Source organism: Chrysochloris asiatica, unplaced genomic scaffold, assembly GCF_000296735.1.
Source record: "Chrysochloris asiatica unplaced genomic scaffold, ChrAsi1.0 scaffold00038, whole genome shotgun sequence".
NCBI classification, from domain to species: Eukaryota; Metazoa; Chordata; class Mammalia; order Afrosoricida; family Chrysochloridae; genus Chrysochloris; species Chrysochloris asiatica.
The window spans coordinates 16,662,254-16,680,805 of record NW_006408556.1 but is presented as its reverse complement, the minus strand read 5'-3'; positions in this window follow the sequence as shown (position 1 = coordinate 16,680,805).

Below are 18,552 nucleotides of genomic sequence, written 5' to 3'. Positions count from 1 at the left end.
CAATAACCTCATATGGATGCAAAAGCTGGACAGTGAATAAGGAAGACCGTAGAAGAATTGATGCTTTTGAGTTATGGTGTTGGAGGAGACTATTGAAAGTGCCATGGGCTGCCAAAAGAACCAACAGATCCGTTTTGGAAGAAGTGCAGCCAGAGTACTCCTTGGAGGCCAAGATGGCCAAGCATCTCCCATACTTTGGACATATTTTTAGGAGGGACCAGTCACTGGAGAAGGACATCATGTTGGGTAAGGTGGTGGGTCAGAGAAAAAGAGGAAGACCCCCAATGAGATGGATTGGACAAGTGGCAGCATAGATGGACTCAAATGTGGCAACGGTAGTGAGGTTGGCCCAGGATTGGGCAGTGTGTCGTTCTGCTGTGCATTAAGGTTGCTATGAGTCCGTACCATCTCTATGGCACCTAACAACAATATATCTATAAAGTGAGTCCTGGTGTGGTGCTGTGGGTTAATGCGCCAGACTGCAAAGCCATTTGAACTGTAAAGTCGGTGGTTCAAGCTCACCAGCTGCTCCTCGGAAACCCTACACAGGGTCGCTGTGGGTCGGAATCAACTCAACCGCACTTAACAACAACATCAACATATCTATAAAGAGATACTAAAGGAAACCTAATTAGATTAAGATGGGAAGATTGTATTTCCTAATGATGTCAGGTTTCTTGCACTGATGTTTAGAGTCAATATGATTCCAAACACAATTCCATCATATAGGGGAAATCATAATTTATATGGAGGAACAAAAGGTCACGAATAATCTGAAGAAGGTGGGGAGACTTATCCTGTCAAATACCAAAATTATAATAAAGCTATGAAAATTAAGACAATGTGGCATTGGTAGAAGAAGAGACAAGTTGACTCATGGAACAGAATAATTATCCAGGTTGGCACTGCAGAATGGAGTAATCAGTGCTTCTAAGACAATTTTTCAATCTGTGTTCAAAAGAAAAAAAATAGAACTTTACCTCACATCCTATATAAGAAATCAATTTCAGGTAGATAAAAAAACTTGTAAATGTCAAAACTTTATAACTTTTAGATAAGAATGGGGGAGGATATCTTTATGACCTCAGAGTAAAAATGGACGTTTTTCATAAGATATATAAGTGCAAACCATAAAGGATAATGTTGACAAACTTGACTATATTAAAATTAAGATATCATAAAGAGTGGATAAGGAGCTCTGGTAGCGTAGTGGTTACGAATTGGGATGTGAACCTTAAGGTCAGCGGTTTGAAACTACCAGCTGCTCCGCGGGAGAAAGATCAGGCTTTCTACTCCCGTAAAGATTTACACCCTCGGAAACCCTGTACAGGGTCACTATGGGTCGAAACCGACTCGACGGCACTTAACAACAACAACAACAAAGAGTGGATATTATGCAACAGTAAGAAGCAATAAACTAAACAAACATACAACCACATGGATATTTCTCAAAACAGTGTTGAGTGAAAAAATGGGAAACAGAATGAAAATACTCAATTTATGTAAATGAAAAACATATACACAAAACACTTCATATTTTATCAGGATACATACAGATTTAAGAACATTCATCTAACACATTAGAGTGAGCACTATTTGGAAAAAGTAAAAATAAGATTCAGGAGAAGAGGGGAAGTGTAATAAAATAGAGTAAGAAAGGTCTTGCCTTTCTCAAGACAATGCACTGTCAACTAGGAAATAGGATTACTGGTGTTCTGTAAACAAACAAAACCAACAAAAGCTTCCAATGTTACTTCAATGAGGAGTTACTTCAACCCTAAGCATCAGATTCAAAGCTGCTTCATTAATCTTATTCTATGATAATCACACAAACTTTCAAAATTCCATTTTGAGTACATATATTTTGAATGAGCCCCACTTTATAATTATGAGATGTCATGAGTTGAGTTTCTAAGAAATAGAGCCTGAAATAAGGATTCCTTGTTCAAGTGTTTAATTGAGAGAGCAGGGTAGAATAAAAAAAACAGCAAGCAAGACAAAGAAATGGGGTCGTCTGAAGCCTAGCCTCACGTTGGTAGTTAGAACCTTCCAGTGTCTCCATGAGAGAAAGATCAACCGTGGAAACCCAATAGGGAAGTTACATTCTTTCCTATAGGGCTATGAGTCAGAATCTACTTGACGGTGGGGGGGACTTGGTTGTGGTAGTTTCCCGCTTCCAAAAAATCTCTATGAGCTATCTATTATTGTGCAACAAATTACTCCCCAAACATTCATTGTCACACAGATTCTGTAGTTCAGGAATCCACGGCAGTGTGGGCCCCTCATGTGGTTATAGTCAGATTGTTGGCAGGGGCTGCAGTTGGAATGTTTGACGAAGGCCGGAAAATCTCCTTTCAAGATGGCGACTCAGACGGCAGTTGGCTAGAGGTCTCAGTTCCTCGCTGCATGGGCGTCTCCATAGGCTGCATAAATGTCCTCATGAGAACACTGCCCCCAAATCAACTAATTAAAAAGAGAACCTAAACAACCAGGATTACTTTTGCTATTGTGTGGAAAAACAGACTGTAGCCGGGCAAGGGTAGAAATGGAGAACCTATTAAGAAAGAAAATAATGTAGTCAAGATATGATGTGTTTTGGATCAGTGGAAATGATAAGAAGTGGCCAGATAGATAGATTTTGTTATTTTGAAGAGCTGATTAAATTTGTTGATGAATTGGATAAGGAATCTGAGTCAAAAAATGAGGGGGAAACTGTCGAGAAGAGCAACAAGGTTTCTGGCCTGAGAAATGGAAACAGTCTTCAACTGAAATGCCACCCTCTCTATGATTTAGGAATATTTATTATCTGCATTTTACAAGTGAGGAAAGTGGGCTTTTGTGTGTTTAAATAACTTGCCCAAGGTTGTCCAGATAGCAAGCAGTGAAGCTGGTTCTTAATAACCATACGTCATTATCCATTGAGCCACGAACATTACGAGATGGAATCACTTGTCAACACACTTCGCTGAAACCAGCTGGCATATGTCTGTGTTGCTTCCAGATGGCTGGCTCAGCAGTGGTGTCAGGCCATAGAAGGAAAAGAGTCATCTCCACTATAAACTTGTGTGGGGCTACCGTGCTCACTGCCTGTGGCTCTGCCATTCTGGGACTTCACCAGTTCTGGGGTTAGGTGTGAGTCACACAGATGTGGAAGCTTCCAACATGCATCCAGCACTGGAGAGAAGGAAAAGGACCAAGAAAACCTGTATCCATGTACCACCAGGCTGCCTGCCTTACAGCTGGAGCATATTAGCACCACTTTTAGAATTCACCACCAGGGCCAACTCAGTAGTGCAAACCCTGCTACTGACTTTGGTCTAGACAATGCCAAGGGACCGGAGTCTGAAACATTAGACCTGGGTCCCGGGGGCCATCCTTTCTGCAGCTGTACACATCTGGATTTCCAGAGGAAGCAGAGTTCAGCATTTTCTGTGACTAGAGTTCTTTTGTAGACAACTTGGCTTTTCTCTCATTTTCCTCCAACTCAATGTCCACCCTCACCTTCAATGTTGCATTCTAGTTCCGGATGAGAAAGAAAATTCTGAATTGCTGCCTGGGGGCTGTTGTTGCTAAATGATGTTGAGTCCGTTCTGACCCATAGTGACCCTGTATAGGGTTTCTGAGAAGTGGCTGGTGAACCTGAACCGCCGACCTTATGGTTCAAACTGACTTTGCAGTACAGTGCATTAACCCACAATACCACACCTGAAAGACTCAGTATTCAAGTTGATCTCCCTTCATTCGTTCCTTTTTTAAGAATCTCTTTACACTTCCAGGGAGTGAGCATGTTTTTCTTTCTTTTTTCTTCTCCTTCTTTATAAGAGAGTATGTAATGTAATGCATGCTTCACACACCTGGTGAGATCAATGGATAAATCCCCCAAAACAGTGAAATGGAATCTTGGTGTGGAGCTGTGGGTTAATGTGCTGGACTGCAAGTTCTGTTTGAACTCCAAGGTTGATGGTTCAAGCTCACCAGCTGCTCCTTGGAAACCATATATAGGGTCACTATGGGTCGGAACTGACTCAACAACACTTAACAACAACAAACACCAAGTGTGGCGCTGGACTGCTGGCTTGGTGCTATAGGATCAGTACTGGATTCCGAACCACAAAGACAGCAGTTCAAACCTACCAGCTGTTCCTTGGAAAAAGCCTTTACAGGGTCGCTATGAGTCGGACCCAATTTGACGGCACTTAACAACAAGTAAACCCTATGCTCAAAGACACTTAACAACAACAAGTAAAAGGACAGACATCGTGACTCCTAGGTAAGCCCACTAGCTGGAGATAGATGAGACTTTCTGCTACTGCAAAGATTTACAGCCTCAGAAACCCTATACAGGGTCTCTATGAGTCAGAACCGACTAGAGAACACTTAAGAACAACAAAAGAAGTAAAGGGAGTCCTTGTATGGTGCTGTAGGATAAGCACTGGAATGCTAACTACAAGGTTGGCAGTTCAAAACCAGTTGCTCCTCGGAAACCCTATACAGGTGGCTATAAGTTGGAACAGACTTGACCACAGTTAACAACAATTACAACAGTATTAAAGGAAAATAACCCCTGTGTGAGATTTTTATACGCTCAGCGGTTCGAACCCACCAGCTGTTCCCTGGGAGAATAGCCTTGTTGATGTGCTCACGTCAAGATGGTAGACTAGGAAAACCCTATGGGGGCAGTTCTACTGTGCCTATAGGGTTACTGTGAGTTGGAACCGACTCGATGGCTCACAACAACAGTGTTAATGGAAGGATCCTGGATGGTGCAATAGCTAAGTGCTTAGCTGCTATCCAAAAGATTGAGTTGGGCTGTGATTCTCAAGGTCAGCAGTTCGAAACTACCGGAGGGGCTGTCAATGAAAGATGAGGCTTTCCACTCCCTTACACTGGAGTCCTGGTGTGGTGTTGTGGGCTGATGCGTCAGACTGCAAAGTCCTTTGAACTGCAAGGTCAGTGGTTCAAGTTCACCAGTTGCTCCTGGGAAACTCTATACAGGGTCTCTATGGGTTGGAACGGACTTGATGGCACTTAACAACAACAACAATGGCTTCCTGGGAGAAAAGATCTGGTGATCTGCTTCCATAAAAATGACAGCCTAGAAAACCCCACACGACTATTCTACTCTGTGATATTGGGTCAGGCTGAGTCAAAAATCACCTGGAAGGCACCTAACAAGAACAGTTAGAGAGCATTTCCTTGGAGTGAACCTGGAGGTAGGAGAGACAGGTCAGGTGTCTCCGTCACCTGCTGACCCAGGAAGGATGCCTGGTATTTCACAAGTTTTCTTCTGTCAAATAACAAACACAGCAAAAGACCCAGAGACACCAGTGGGAATGCAAGAGACACAAAGAGCCTGAGGAAAAATGGAAGAAATGCAAATGAAAACAATTCATCCTTTTGTTTTTTGTTTTTTTTTTTCACTTACCAAAGTGGCAAAGAGTTTTGATATGATAAACCCAGTTTGGTGAAGCTGCAGTAAAACAAATGTCTCCATGGCAGGTGAGGGGCTAAATTGTCACAAACATTTGGTAGGCAGTTTGGCAGATTGCCTTAAAAGCCTTTAAAATGTGTCCATCCTTTGAGCCAGGAATTCCTAAATCACAGGTTTCCCATAAAGAAATATCCTGAATGCACAGAAAGTTTTGACTGAAAGAATGTTTATAGCTGCTTGGCTGGTTGAGAGAAATGTTAGAAACAATTTTAGGAAATTGACTAAATAAATCATTATGCACCCAAATGCTGACATTTATAACTTGTGTTGAATATTTAGTGAAGTAGGAAAATACCAACCTCAACTGTAGTTGAGTCAATTCCAGCTCATAGTGACCCAAGGCTATAAATATTTATGGGAGTCAACAGCCTCATTTCTCTCCTGAGGAGCAGCTGTGGGGATTGAACTGTCAGCTTTGTGGTTAGCAACCCAATGCTTAACCCAATATGCCATCGGGCATCTTGGATTGTCAAAGAAGAAAACAAGATATAATAAAGCCTGTCCTCTACTCTGGAAGGGAGACACTATCTTCTAACCCATAAAATCCTTGGGAAGGTAATCTAGAATCAGAGCTGTCAGAAGTCTGCTCAGAAACCCATGGCCACTGAGTAGATTCTGGCCCATAGCAGGCCTATAGAAAAGAGTCTAACTGCTCCATAGGGTTTCAGAGATTGTAAATCTTTATGGGAGTACACTGCCATACTTTTCTTCTGTGGAGCAGCTGGTGGGCTTGAACCACCAACCTTTCCGTTTCTAGCCCAGTGCTTAACCTACTGTGCTACCAGGGCTCTTTATGCTTAGAAGAAAATGCGGAAAATTGTTAACACCCCTATGGTTACCCACCTAAGTAACTCATTTTTTTGTGCATTTTTTCCCCTAAAGTAGCTATAAATAAATATGAACAAATCTTTTTTATTACATAGGAGAACAGTAATAAAGTAATAACACTGTTATGCACCTTGCTTTTTTGTTTCCTTAACAATATAAGGTTTTCATCCTCTGTTTACTCTTGCAGAGTATCCATTGTGTTGTACAGATGTTGCTGTTGTTAAGTGACATCTAGTTGGTTTTAACTCACAGCTACCTTGTATAGGGTTTCTGAGGAGCGGCTGGTGAGTTTGAACCCCTGACCTTGCAGTCCAATTGATTTGGTTTGGTTTGGCATCCTGGTGTGGCCTGAGTGTCAGAATAGAACTGTGCTCCACAGGGACTTCAGTGGCTGATTTTTTTGGAAGTCAGTTACCAGGCCTTTCCTCTAAGGAAATCTGTTTCGAACCGCTGACCTTAAGGTTCGCAGCCCGATTCGTAACCACTACGCTACCAGAGCTCCTCTTGCATGGCTATACCACAGTTTAATTAACCAGTCCCTATAAAAGGACACTTTTTGCTGTTTCAGTGCTGCAGTTGGTTCTCTGGAACTCATGAAATTAAGAAAGAGGAAGAATTACCAAGTCAAAGGGGAATTGAGACTGCTAAATTGCTGTATACAAAGGTTGCATCATTTTGCACTTTTCCCAGCTTTACCTATGTTATCAGTCAGGAGCCACAGTGATCCTCTTAGTAACTAGAATTAAGCTGGAAACACACAGGACGCCATTAGAAAGTTCTTTCTCCCTCACCTAACAGCAGCTGGTGGGTTTGAAGCGCTAACCTTATGGTTCAAACTGAACTTGAAATCCAGTGTTTTATCCTACACAGTCCCATCAGGACTCTTGTTTAGAGGACACCTGTATTCTTTTTCTGTCAACCCCCTATTCAAATCCTTTGACCATTTTTTATTGGGCTGTTGATCGATCTTCAGTAACATCCTGGAGCAAGTTAAGTACAAGTTAGCAGAATGATTATGACTACCCCTGGGTATCACATACAGTTAAAGTGCTAAGTGCCATCTAGTTGTTTCTGACTTACAGCAACCTTCTATAGGGTTTCCAAAGAGTGACTGGTGGGTTTGAACCATCAATCTTGAGGTCAGTAGTTCACTGCTTATCCTACAATGCCACCTCAGGACTGCCTATCACTAGCCAAAAGATTGGTGGGTTGCATAGTCCTGAAAACCATGTAGAGCAATTCTACTCTGTACACATGGGGTCACTATGGGTCAGGATGGATTCAAGAATAGAAAGAACTCAGGGTACATTCGTGTTAAAAGAGGGAGGGGAACCCAGTGGAATGAAGCTCAACTGGGGAAATTTCAAACCTCTCAACACTCTGTCTTAGCTTAAGCTTATATTCCTGTGTCCCTCAAGCCCTGACCTTGGAAGCACAGCCCCAGAGACTGGCCTAGGTGGCTGCTTGACATCCATGGTCTCTGTCAAAATGTCTTTGTGGAGGCACCTGACCTCCTTTCCTCATAAGAGAGAGTAGAATCAAGTTCAGCATCAGTGCAGCAGATTCCTATGAGGCAGAGCTCAGACATGTCTCCTTCCCCTGACCTTTTTACTAATTTTAGACCAGATGTCCCTACTGCTCTACTTGTCACTGTTAAGTGCCACTGTCCATTTGGTTCCCACTCATAGTGGCCTTTTATAGCGTTCCTCAGTAGCTGCTGGTGGGTTTGAATCACCAACCTTCCAGCTAGTTACCCAGTGCTTATCCTACAGCGCCACACCAGGACTTCTTTAGAAAAATAACAGGCTACAATTCAGCACCAGAAATAACTCAGGAGACTGTCTTAAAACAAGATGGTAGACTAGGTAGATAATGCTACGCAGACCCTCTGCAACAATGTTGTTGTTGCTGTTGTTGATGTTAAGTGCCTTCAAATCGGTTCCACCTCATCGCAACCCTATGTAGGGTTTCCAAGGAGCGACTGGTGGTACTGCCGACGCTGTGGTTTACACTGACCTTGCGGTCCAGTGCATTATCCTGCAGTGCCACAAAGACCAAATGAAACACACACAGATGATAATTCTGGACTCCTGAGCTTCAGAGAAAAGGTTGGAGAAGTGGATGGAACATTTACTGGGAGGAGAGGCTGAGTGGGGGTGGCAAAGGGGGGAGACAGACTGATGAAGGATTTCCCAGCTGAACGTGGCATGGTCATTCTGAACTTTTTACAGCAGCTTCAGACACATGGCTTGGCAGTGTAGATTCAATGCCAGGGAAAACAACTGGAAAAATGTGCTTCTTTCTTGTTCCTGAAGTTCCCCTGGTGACTGGAGGTGTGGCCAGCCTCTGCCCTCATGCACCCCCAGTGCAGCTCCCTGCTGTCAGGGAGTCACACAAAGAACTGTGGACCACGCCAGAGAGAGGTGGGTGCTGACGCTGCTGCCCTGGCACCTGGATTTGAGCAGGTTCTGCTCCACATATACAGAACCCAGAGAACCACCTGATTGGCCTTGAACTGACCCAGTCCCTGGCCATGCTTTGGACCAGATGGACAACATGGGCCTACAGGAACTCCATTTAGGGCTGTGAACACTACCATCTCATCCCTCCCCTGATCACCTCAAGAGTGCCTTGACTAACTGGGGCCCTTAAAAGTTTTCTTCTGTCTGAATCCAGCATCTACATCTCTTCCTCCTTTCATTGTTTTTCTTTGTTTATTCATTCTTCTCCTTCTTCTCTCACCTGACCCTTCCTTTTTATTTTTTCTGCTTTGCTTTCATTTTTTCTTCTGTTTCTCTTTTCCCACCTCTTCCTCTTCTTTCTCCTCTTCTTTTTTTCCTATTGACCTTTGTCTACTACTCTCTAGTCTCTTTCTCCTGTTCATGGTCCCTCTTTCTGGTTTTGGCTAGTGTTTATTTATTTATTTTTAAAATTTCAATCTTATTTTTATCTTCTCTAACTATTTTTCTGCCCCTCTTTTCTCTTCATAGATATTATACTTTTTTTTTTTTCCTGGTTGCTGACTGATTTTTGTTTTTAAATTATTTTTCTCGTTTATTTTCTTTGCTCACTACTCTTTGCATGTTCATTTTGTTCTCTTGTATGTGTGCATTTTCTCTTTGTGTTCCACCCAAAAGGAGACAGAATTTAGGTCACACAGCCTAGACACAACCATGCCCTCTGCAGCTCCATGCACTTGACAACAGCCAATACCAGCTTCTATACCAATTGATTTGCAGCAAACACCATCCAAAACCACCTAACCTGGGCTGCATGAATGGAGAATGGAGTACTGCACACACACTTCCAGTCTCTAATTACACCTACCAGAAGCCAGTTGGTGTATACACCAATATACAATCATCCATTAAATGCAAACATAACGACATCACAATGTTTCAGAGAAAACCAATTCAGAAGAGTGATATTTAAATACTTTCAATGAATTGAAAGAAAGATCGAGGAAAGCAAGAACACAGAAAAAAAGTATTGAAGAAATAAGGAAAACACTATAAGAGCAAACAGACAAAATAAATGAAAAATTTGAAACAATACAAAACCTGCAAAAAGAAAGTCAGAAAGATTAATTCTAAGCTTTCTGAAATGGACAATACATTGAAAGGATAAAAGAGTAGTTCTGAATCAAAGGAACCACAAATTACTGAGCTTGAAGAAACATTTCTCAATACTAGTAGATTAGAAGAACAACCAAAGAAAAGAAGGAAAAATACTATACAGAAGCCTAAAATTTATGAAGAGCATTTAAAAGAAAACTTCTTTAACATCATGAAAGATTAGAAGATAGAGTTCAAGAAGCTGAAATAACAGCAAACAGGATAGACCTCTGTGAAAGTTAAGCTCTGTGTCAACTTGATTGAGCCAGGATTCCCAGTTGTTTGACAGTTGGTAATTAACTCTATGATGATTGGCTATGAGCAGGCATAGACAACTCTATGATGATTGGCTATGAGTAGCCAATCAATTGAAAGGATATTTCTTTGGGGATGTGGCCTGCTCTCAATATAATGGACATGTAGGAAATACTCACAGTCTTCCCCACTGGGTCTGGATCTTGCATCTGGGTCATCCTTCAACCTCTGGTTCTTTGAACCTGAGTCAGTGGCTTGCTGTATTATATGTTTGCCTGCTGGCCTGCCCACCAAGTGTGCTTGGAAAACCAGACGCCCACTGGAGGCCCCTGCATTCCTGTTCCTGTCTCCCTGGCTCTTGTGCCCCACACCACTGGCTCTGCAGTGCGCATGCCCAGGACCTACTGCTGCCCTTGCTCCAGCATCAAGCTCCTGCTCTGTGCCCTGACTTGGGATTCCTGCCTTCTGGAGCTGCCCTCTGATCTTGATTCATCTGTTTTGCACTTGGGATAGTCCTATCTCTACAATTGAGAGCCATTTCCTTGATATAAACTTCTCTTTTACATAGGTAGCCCTGGTTTTGGTTCTCTAGAGAGCTCAGCCTAAGACAACCCCAGAAGTAAAACACCTGTTATTGTTAGGTACCATCAAGTCACTACCGACTCAGAGCAACCCTATGCACAACAGAATGGAACACTGCCTGGCCCAGCACCAACCTCACAATTGTTGCTATGTTTGAGTCCATTGATGCTGCCACGTTGCCAATCCATCTCGCTGGGGGTCTTCCTCTTTTTCTCTGGCCCTCCACTTTACCAAACATGGCACTCTTCTCCAGGGACTGGTCCCTCCTGATAATATGTCCAAAGTATGAGAGACGAAGTTTGGCCATCCCGGCCTCCAAGGAGCATTCTGGCTGCATTTTTTCCAACACAGATTAATTTGTTCTTTTGGCAGTCCATGGTATTTTTAATATTCTCCTCCAACACCATAACTCTAAAGCATCAATTCTTCTGTGGTCTTCCTTATTCACTGCCCAACTTTCACATGCATATGAAGTTACTGAAAATACCATGGCTTGGGTCAGGTGCACCATAGTCCTCAAACTGACATCTTTGCTCTTCAACACTTTAAAAAGGTCTTGTGCAGCAGATTTGCCTAATACAATATGTCATTTGATTTCTTGACTGTTGCTTCCATGAGTGTTGATTGTTGATCTAAGCAAAATGAAGTCTGACAACTTCAATCTTTTTTCCATTTATATGGAGTTTGTTTATTGGTCCAGTGGTGAGGATTTTGTTATCTTTACATTCAAGTGCAACCCATACTGAAGACTTTGGTCTTTTACCTTTATCAACATATATTTTAAAACTAAGCTCTGATTTCTCAGCAGAAACCATGTAGACAAGAAGACAGTGTAACGACATATACAAAATTCTGAAAGAAAAAAGTTGTCAATCAAATATCATATACCCAGCAAAGCTGTCCCTCAATTATGATGGCAAAATAACAACATCTACAGATAAACAGAAATTAAAGGAATATGTAATAACCAGACCAGTTTTACGAAAAACACTAAAGAACGTTCTTTGGACTGAAAATCAACAAGAGCAGACAACAACCTGAGATTAACAAACATGACAACACCACCCAAAACTCAGTTCAGATATAGAAATATTCAAAGTGAAATAAACCCACAAGACTGAAAATAGGGAACCAGAGATATCAGTTTATAATGAATAGATTATAATGTAGATACAGAATTTCTAAATGATGAGGAAGCCAGGCTAATTTCAACATAAAACATGCTGTTTTAAACTGGGGAAGAAATTAATAAATTGCAGGGTAACATCAAAGAAACTTATACATGTTCACATCAAAAGAAAAAAGAAAAAACTCAGAGGATTTAATGAATATTAAAACAACAGCAACAAAGAAAGTGAAAAGAAACTTTACAAACAAAATGAGCTCAGTGCAGAAAATTACATGGAACCAAGATACCAGCCACACCACAAAACACACACACAGTAAAATGATAGCAATTAATTAAAACCTATCAATAATTATGGTGGTGGTGGTTATGTGCCATGGAGTAAGTTCCGACTCATAGCGACCATGAATAGGGTTTCTGAGGCTGTAAATCTTTACGGGAACAGAAACCTCATTTTTCTCCCACGGAACAGCTGGTAGTTTTGAACTGCTGACCTTGAGGTTAGCAGCCCAACTTGTAATCACTACGTTACCAGTGAATGTAAATGGATTAACTGCACCAGTTAAGAGACAGAGAGTAGCAGAGTGAATAAGAAAATAGGATCCGTCAATACACTGTCTACAAGAGACACACCTTACAAACAGACACAAAAAAGGCAAACGATGGGGAAAAAACAAACAAAACTCAAGCAAACAGCAATTAAAAAATGAGCAGAAGTGGCAATATTAATCTCTGATAAAAATAGACTTTAAGTAAAAAACCAGCTTAAGAGACAAAGAAGGATACTATATTAAAGGCTCCATTGAACAAAATGATATAGCCATAATAAATATCTATGCTCCCATGAAAGAGCCTCGAAATACGTAAATCAAACTCTAATAGAACCGAAGAAAGAACTAGACAACTCCACAATAATAGTGGTGGTGGTGGTGTGCCACCGAGTCAGTTCCAACTCATAGTGACACATAGGGTTTCCAAGGCTGTAAATCTTTACGGAGGTGGAAAGCCTCATCTTTTTTCCACAGACCAACTGGTGGATTCAAACTACTGACCTTGAGATTAGCAGCCCAGCTTGTAATCCACTCTGCTACCAGGACTCCTTACAGTAACAGGAGATTTTAATACAACACTTTTGATGAAGGGAAAAACAACTAGAAAGAAATTCAACAAAAGACCTTTATCAAAGAAAACTACAAAACATTACAAGAAACCAAAAATGACCTTCAAAAGTGGAAAAATATACTGTACTTGTGGATTGAAAGACTTAATATTGTGAAAATGTCAACACTACCCAATGTGATCTATAGATACAGTACAATTCCAATCCAGGTTCCAACAACATTCGTTAAAGTTGGGAAACCAAATCACCAACTTCATATGAACAGGAAAGAGACCTTGGATAAGCAAAGCATTATTAAAACAGAAGAACAAAAGAGGAAGTCTCTCACTTCATGATCTCAAAACCTACTATATAGCCACAGTAATTAAGATGGCCTGGTACTGGTACAATGAAAGACACATAGATCAATTGAGCAGAATTGATAAACCAGAAGTAAATCCACCTATGCTCAGTTGATCTTTGACAAAGGACCAAAAAACATTAAATGGGGAAGAAATAATCTCTTCACAAATAGTGCTGGCAAAACTGGAATCCATTTGCATAAGAATGAAACAAGACCCATATCTCACATCATATACAAAAACAGACTCAACATGGATTAAAGACCAAATGTAAAACCTAGAACTATAAAGATCATCAATGGAATTATAGAGACAAGCTTAGAGGCACTGAGACATGGCATAAACATATTATCAAACATAATTAAAAATACACAAACAACAGAAGACAAAATAGATGACTGAGACCTCCTAAAAATGTGTGCATCCAAAGATTTCACCAAAAAGTAAAAAGAGAACACACAGACTTAGAAAAAAAAAAAAAATTGGCAATGATCTATCTATCAGACAAGGGACTAGTGTTTAAAATTTATAGACCACTTCAATACCTTGTTTAGAAGAAAACAAATAATCCAATTGACAAATGAACAGCAGACATGAACAGACACTTCACCAAAGAAGACATTCGGGCATTCAACAAACATGAAGAAATGCTCACAATCACTAGTCATTAGAGAGTTGCAAATCAAAACAACAAAGAGATATTTTGCAGAAGCATCAACAGGCAAGTTCAAAAAACCAGAAAATAACAAATGAATGCTGGAGTGTGTGTGGACAATATGGAGCCTTCCTACACTGCTGGTGGGACTGTAAAATGGTGCAACTGCTGTGAAAAACAGTATGGCACTTTCTCAGAAGGTTGGAAACAGAAATATGAGTCAGCAGTCTCTCCACTTGGTATATATCCACAAGAAATAAGAGCTGTGATACGATTTAATATTTACACACCCATGCTCATTACAACATTATTCACAATAGCAAAAATATGGAGTCGGTCTCGATGCCTATCAGCAGGGGAAGGGTTGAACAAACTTTAGTATACACATACACGCACACAATGGAATATTAAGCAACATTGAAGAGTAATGGTGAATTTGCAAAACACCACAGAACATGGAGGACATTGTGCTGAATGAAATTAGTGGGTCACAGAGGGATAGATATTGTATGAGACCACTACTGTAAAAAGTCAAGAAAAACTTATCATTCTATAATAACCTTTGTATGAGGGTTACGAAGGGTTGAAGGGAAGAATTATTCACTGGGTAGAGTCAGACATGTGCTAACTTGGGTGATGGAGAAGGTGGTTAAAAAAAAAAAGAAGAAAAGGGGAAAAAAGGAAATTACTTTCTTCATTTTAGGAGCTCTGGTAGCATAGTGGTTACGAATCGGGCTGTAAACTGCAAGGTCAGCAGTTCAAAACTACCAGCTGTTCCACAGGAGAAAGATGAGGCTTTCTGCTCCTGTAAAGATTTGCAGCCTCGGAAACCCTGTACAGGGTTGCTATGAGTCGGAATCGACTCCACGGCACATAACAACAACAACAACAACAACAGAAGGGAAATAATGAATACTTATTTTCTCAGTATGAGAAACCATTGGGAATTTTCCTGCAAATAAAACAAAGAGAAAATAAAGAAGGGGGTAAAGGAAAAGAGGAGTGAAAGAGAAAAAAAGAGAGCGATTTGGAAGTGGATAGTGGTCATGGTTTTATGACATGGGGAATGTGGTAGGTGTGGCTGAACGTACATGTCAGAATGATTGAAATGACAAATGTTTTCTTCTCTCTATATTTATACACACACATATGAAATGACTCAGGATTCAGCTGGTGGATCAGGACAGCGTCCTCTCAGCAGTACCTGCAGGCACACCTCTCTTAGGAGCTCAGTCTCTTGGTCCCAGAGCCCCTTTGGTCTCTGCCCTGTTGGAGCCAGCGTTACAAAGCTTTTAGCTCTTTGTATCCCTCCTCCACCATTAAAGCCTCAACCTGGAGGCCCTCAGATGGTTCACTCCTTGCCAGGGAAGCCCACCCTGCCATCCCCTGCCAGTCTCCTGGTTCGGCTGTCACCATTTTCTCTCCTGCTGCTTCTCTCACCTGCACTATCTCAGCAAGGTGATGGAGCTCTCTCTCTGGCTCCTCGGCCAAGGAAGTTCTCAGGGATCCAGGTCCAAAGGACACATTCCACTCCTGGTTCTTTTTTCTTGATGGTTGTGAGCTTCCCCTCCCCACTTCTTGGGTGGCTCACTTAGCAGGATGGCAAAACTGACTAATCCCATGTTCAGGTTCCAGATCTCTTACTTGTATGATCCTCTTTCAACCCCCACCACACACAAAGATGTTATTCACTTTCTTTACATTATTAGCAAGCTACCCAGACCCCTTGGTGGATCACAAGTATTTTTCATTTTCAGTTCTACCCTGCTAACATCAAAGAAAACAAAAATCATCACCACTGGACCAATAAACAAAATTCTTATCAACGGAGAAAAGATTGAAATTGTCAAGGACTTCATTCTTCTTGGATCAACTATCAACACTCATGGAAGCAGCAGTCAAGAGATTAGACGACGTATTGCATTAGGCAAATCTGCTGCACAGGAACTTTTGAAAGTGTTGAAGAGCGAAGATGTCAGCTTGAGGACTAAGGTGCACCTGACTCAAGCCATGGTATTTTCAATAACCTCATATGTATGTGAAAGCTGGACAGTGAATAAAGAAGATCATAGAAGAATTGAAGCCTTTGAGTTATGGTGTTGGAGGAGAATATTGCAAGTACCATGGGCTGCCAAAAGAACCAATAGATCTGTTTTGGAAGAAGTGCAGCCAGAGTGCTCCTTAGAGGCCAAGATGGACAAACTTTGTCTCTCAAACTTTTGACATATTATAAGGAGGGGCCATTCTCTGGAGAAGGGTATCATGTTTGGTAAGATAGAGGGCCAGAGAAAAAGAGGAAGACCCCCAATGAGATGGATTGGCCAGGTGGCAGCATCGATGGACTCAAGTGTGGCAACAGTAGTGAGGTTGGCCCAGGATCGGACATTGTTTCGTTCTGCTGTGCATAAGGTCGCTATGAGTCGGTGGCACCTAACAACAACAACAACAACAAACCCGGCTAACTGCAAAGTTGGTGGTTCAAACCCACCAGGCACTCCTTGGAAACCCTATACAGGATCACTATGAGTAGGAACTGACTAGACAGCACTTGACAACAACATCAACAGCCCAGTCATTTGGTGGGCATTACAAAAACTCTACAGAAGGGCCATAGGAAACAGCTCACTGTACCCTGGTTTCCTTGGTGAGCCCTTCAGGAGACACATACCAGATCCTATTTGTGCCTGAAGTGGAGTTGATCCCTGCCATTTCCGCTTTCTCAACGGACTCACCCAAGGTGGGAAATTCTGGCATAGGGCAGTTTTTCAAAACCTAGAAAGTACTGGAGAGTTTTTTTCTCAAATTCAGGGCAGGTGGCATTGGATGTGAAACATACTTTCCAGAAGGGGAACTGAAACTTGTATAAAATGGTAAACCATGCCACCAGCTGGGAAATCCCTCCCTTACTTTCAGCTGAAAACAAGGAAGGCAGCAGAGACGCCTTCTCCGTGGGCCAGAGACCATGAGCTTTACTCATCCCGTGAGCTCCTCAGACTTCTCCATTCACTGCCTGCTTGCTGTCCTGTAGACACTGAGATGGTGGTGGTGGTGGTGGTGATGTGCCGTGGAGTCGGTTCTGACTCATAGTGACCCTGTACAGGGTTTCTGAGGATGTAAATCTTTATGGGAGCAGAAAGCCTCATCTTTCTTCCTTGGAACCGCTGGTAGTTTCGACCTAGCTGACCATGAGGTTAGCAGCCCAACCCAACTCGTAATCACTACACCACCAGAGCTCCTTAGACACAGATAAGGTCCTGAAAAAGAAGAGCCAGGGAGTGGATGGTGAGCAAATCTGCTGCAAAAGGCCTCTTTAAAGTGCTCAAGAAAACAGATACTTCTTTGAGAACTATGATGCACCTGACCCAAGTCATGAGACTTTCAGTCACCTCATATGCATGTGAAAATAGGGCAATAAATAAGGAAGACCCTAGAAAAATGTATGAAATTGAATTATGGTGCTGGTGAATAATATTGCAGTACCATGGACTGCCAGAATAACAAACAAATCTGTCTTGGAAGAAGTACACACGATGACGTAATACGGCATGAGAGCCAACCCACAGGGCAAGAGAGCTGAGCACCTTTATGCAGAAGGCTTCCTCGTGGAGTGGGTGCCTCTCTGGTCATGCTGTCTTGTGTGGGTCTTCTGGTTCTTCTGAGGCAGTTTCTCTGCCAATGCTTCTCATTGTCTGTGCTATATCGAGTATTGTAGCTTGCTTCACATCCATCTGAGCCTCATCAGAACTACTTTGTTATTCATAATTCCAACAGTCTCTTTTAGGCAATGAAGGCTTTTACTATTTAGTAGCTTAGTACTCTTTCAGTCTCTGCTCATGATCTAATTCCAAAACCACTTCCACATTTTAGGTATCTGCTAAAGTAGCACCCCTCTTTTGTGGTGGATTGGCACAGAGACGGCAGCAATTGGCTCAAGCTTAACATTGGTGGTGAAGATGGTATAGGACCCTGTAGTGTTTTGTTCTGTTTTGTATAACGTTGCTATGAGTCAGAACAGATCTGACAGCACCTAACAACAACAATAGGGTCACTGGTGTGGCGCTATAGGATAAGCACTGGTCTGCTAACTGCAATGTGAGCAGTTCAAACCCAGTCTCTCTTCAGGGATCCTATACAGAGTTCCCATGAGTCAGAATCAACTTGAAGGCACTTAAAACATAGGGTTACTATGAATCATAACCTACTGGTTTGGATTTGAGACAAGGACAGGGACAGGGACAGAGTACCCCATAAACAAGGTGGAAAACGTATTCAACTGCTCATACAGATTAGTATGTGTTGTTGTTGTTAAATCCTGTTGAGTGGGTCTGACTCATAGCAACTCTGTATAGAGTTTTCCAAGGAGCAGTTTGTTGGTTTGAACTGCTAACTTTCTTGTTAGCAGTCCAGTGCATATCCTGCAGGTCCACACCAGGACTCCTGTGCATATCTTGTTTATTGGGTAATCCACCCTGAATTTATTCCTTTCCAGAACTGAGAGTAACCTGATCCTTGCAAATGGCAGTTTAGTGTCTTCCTCGGA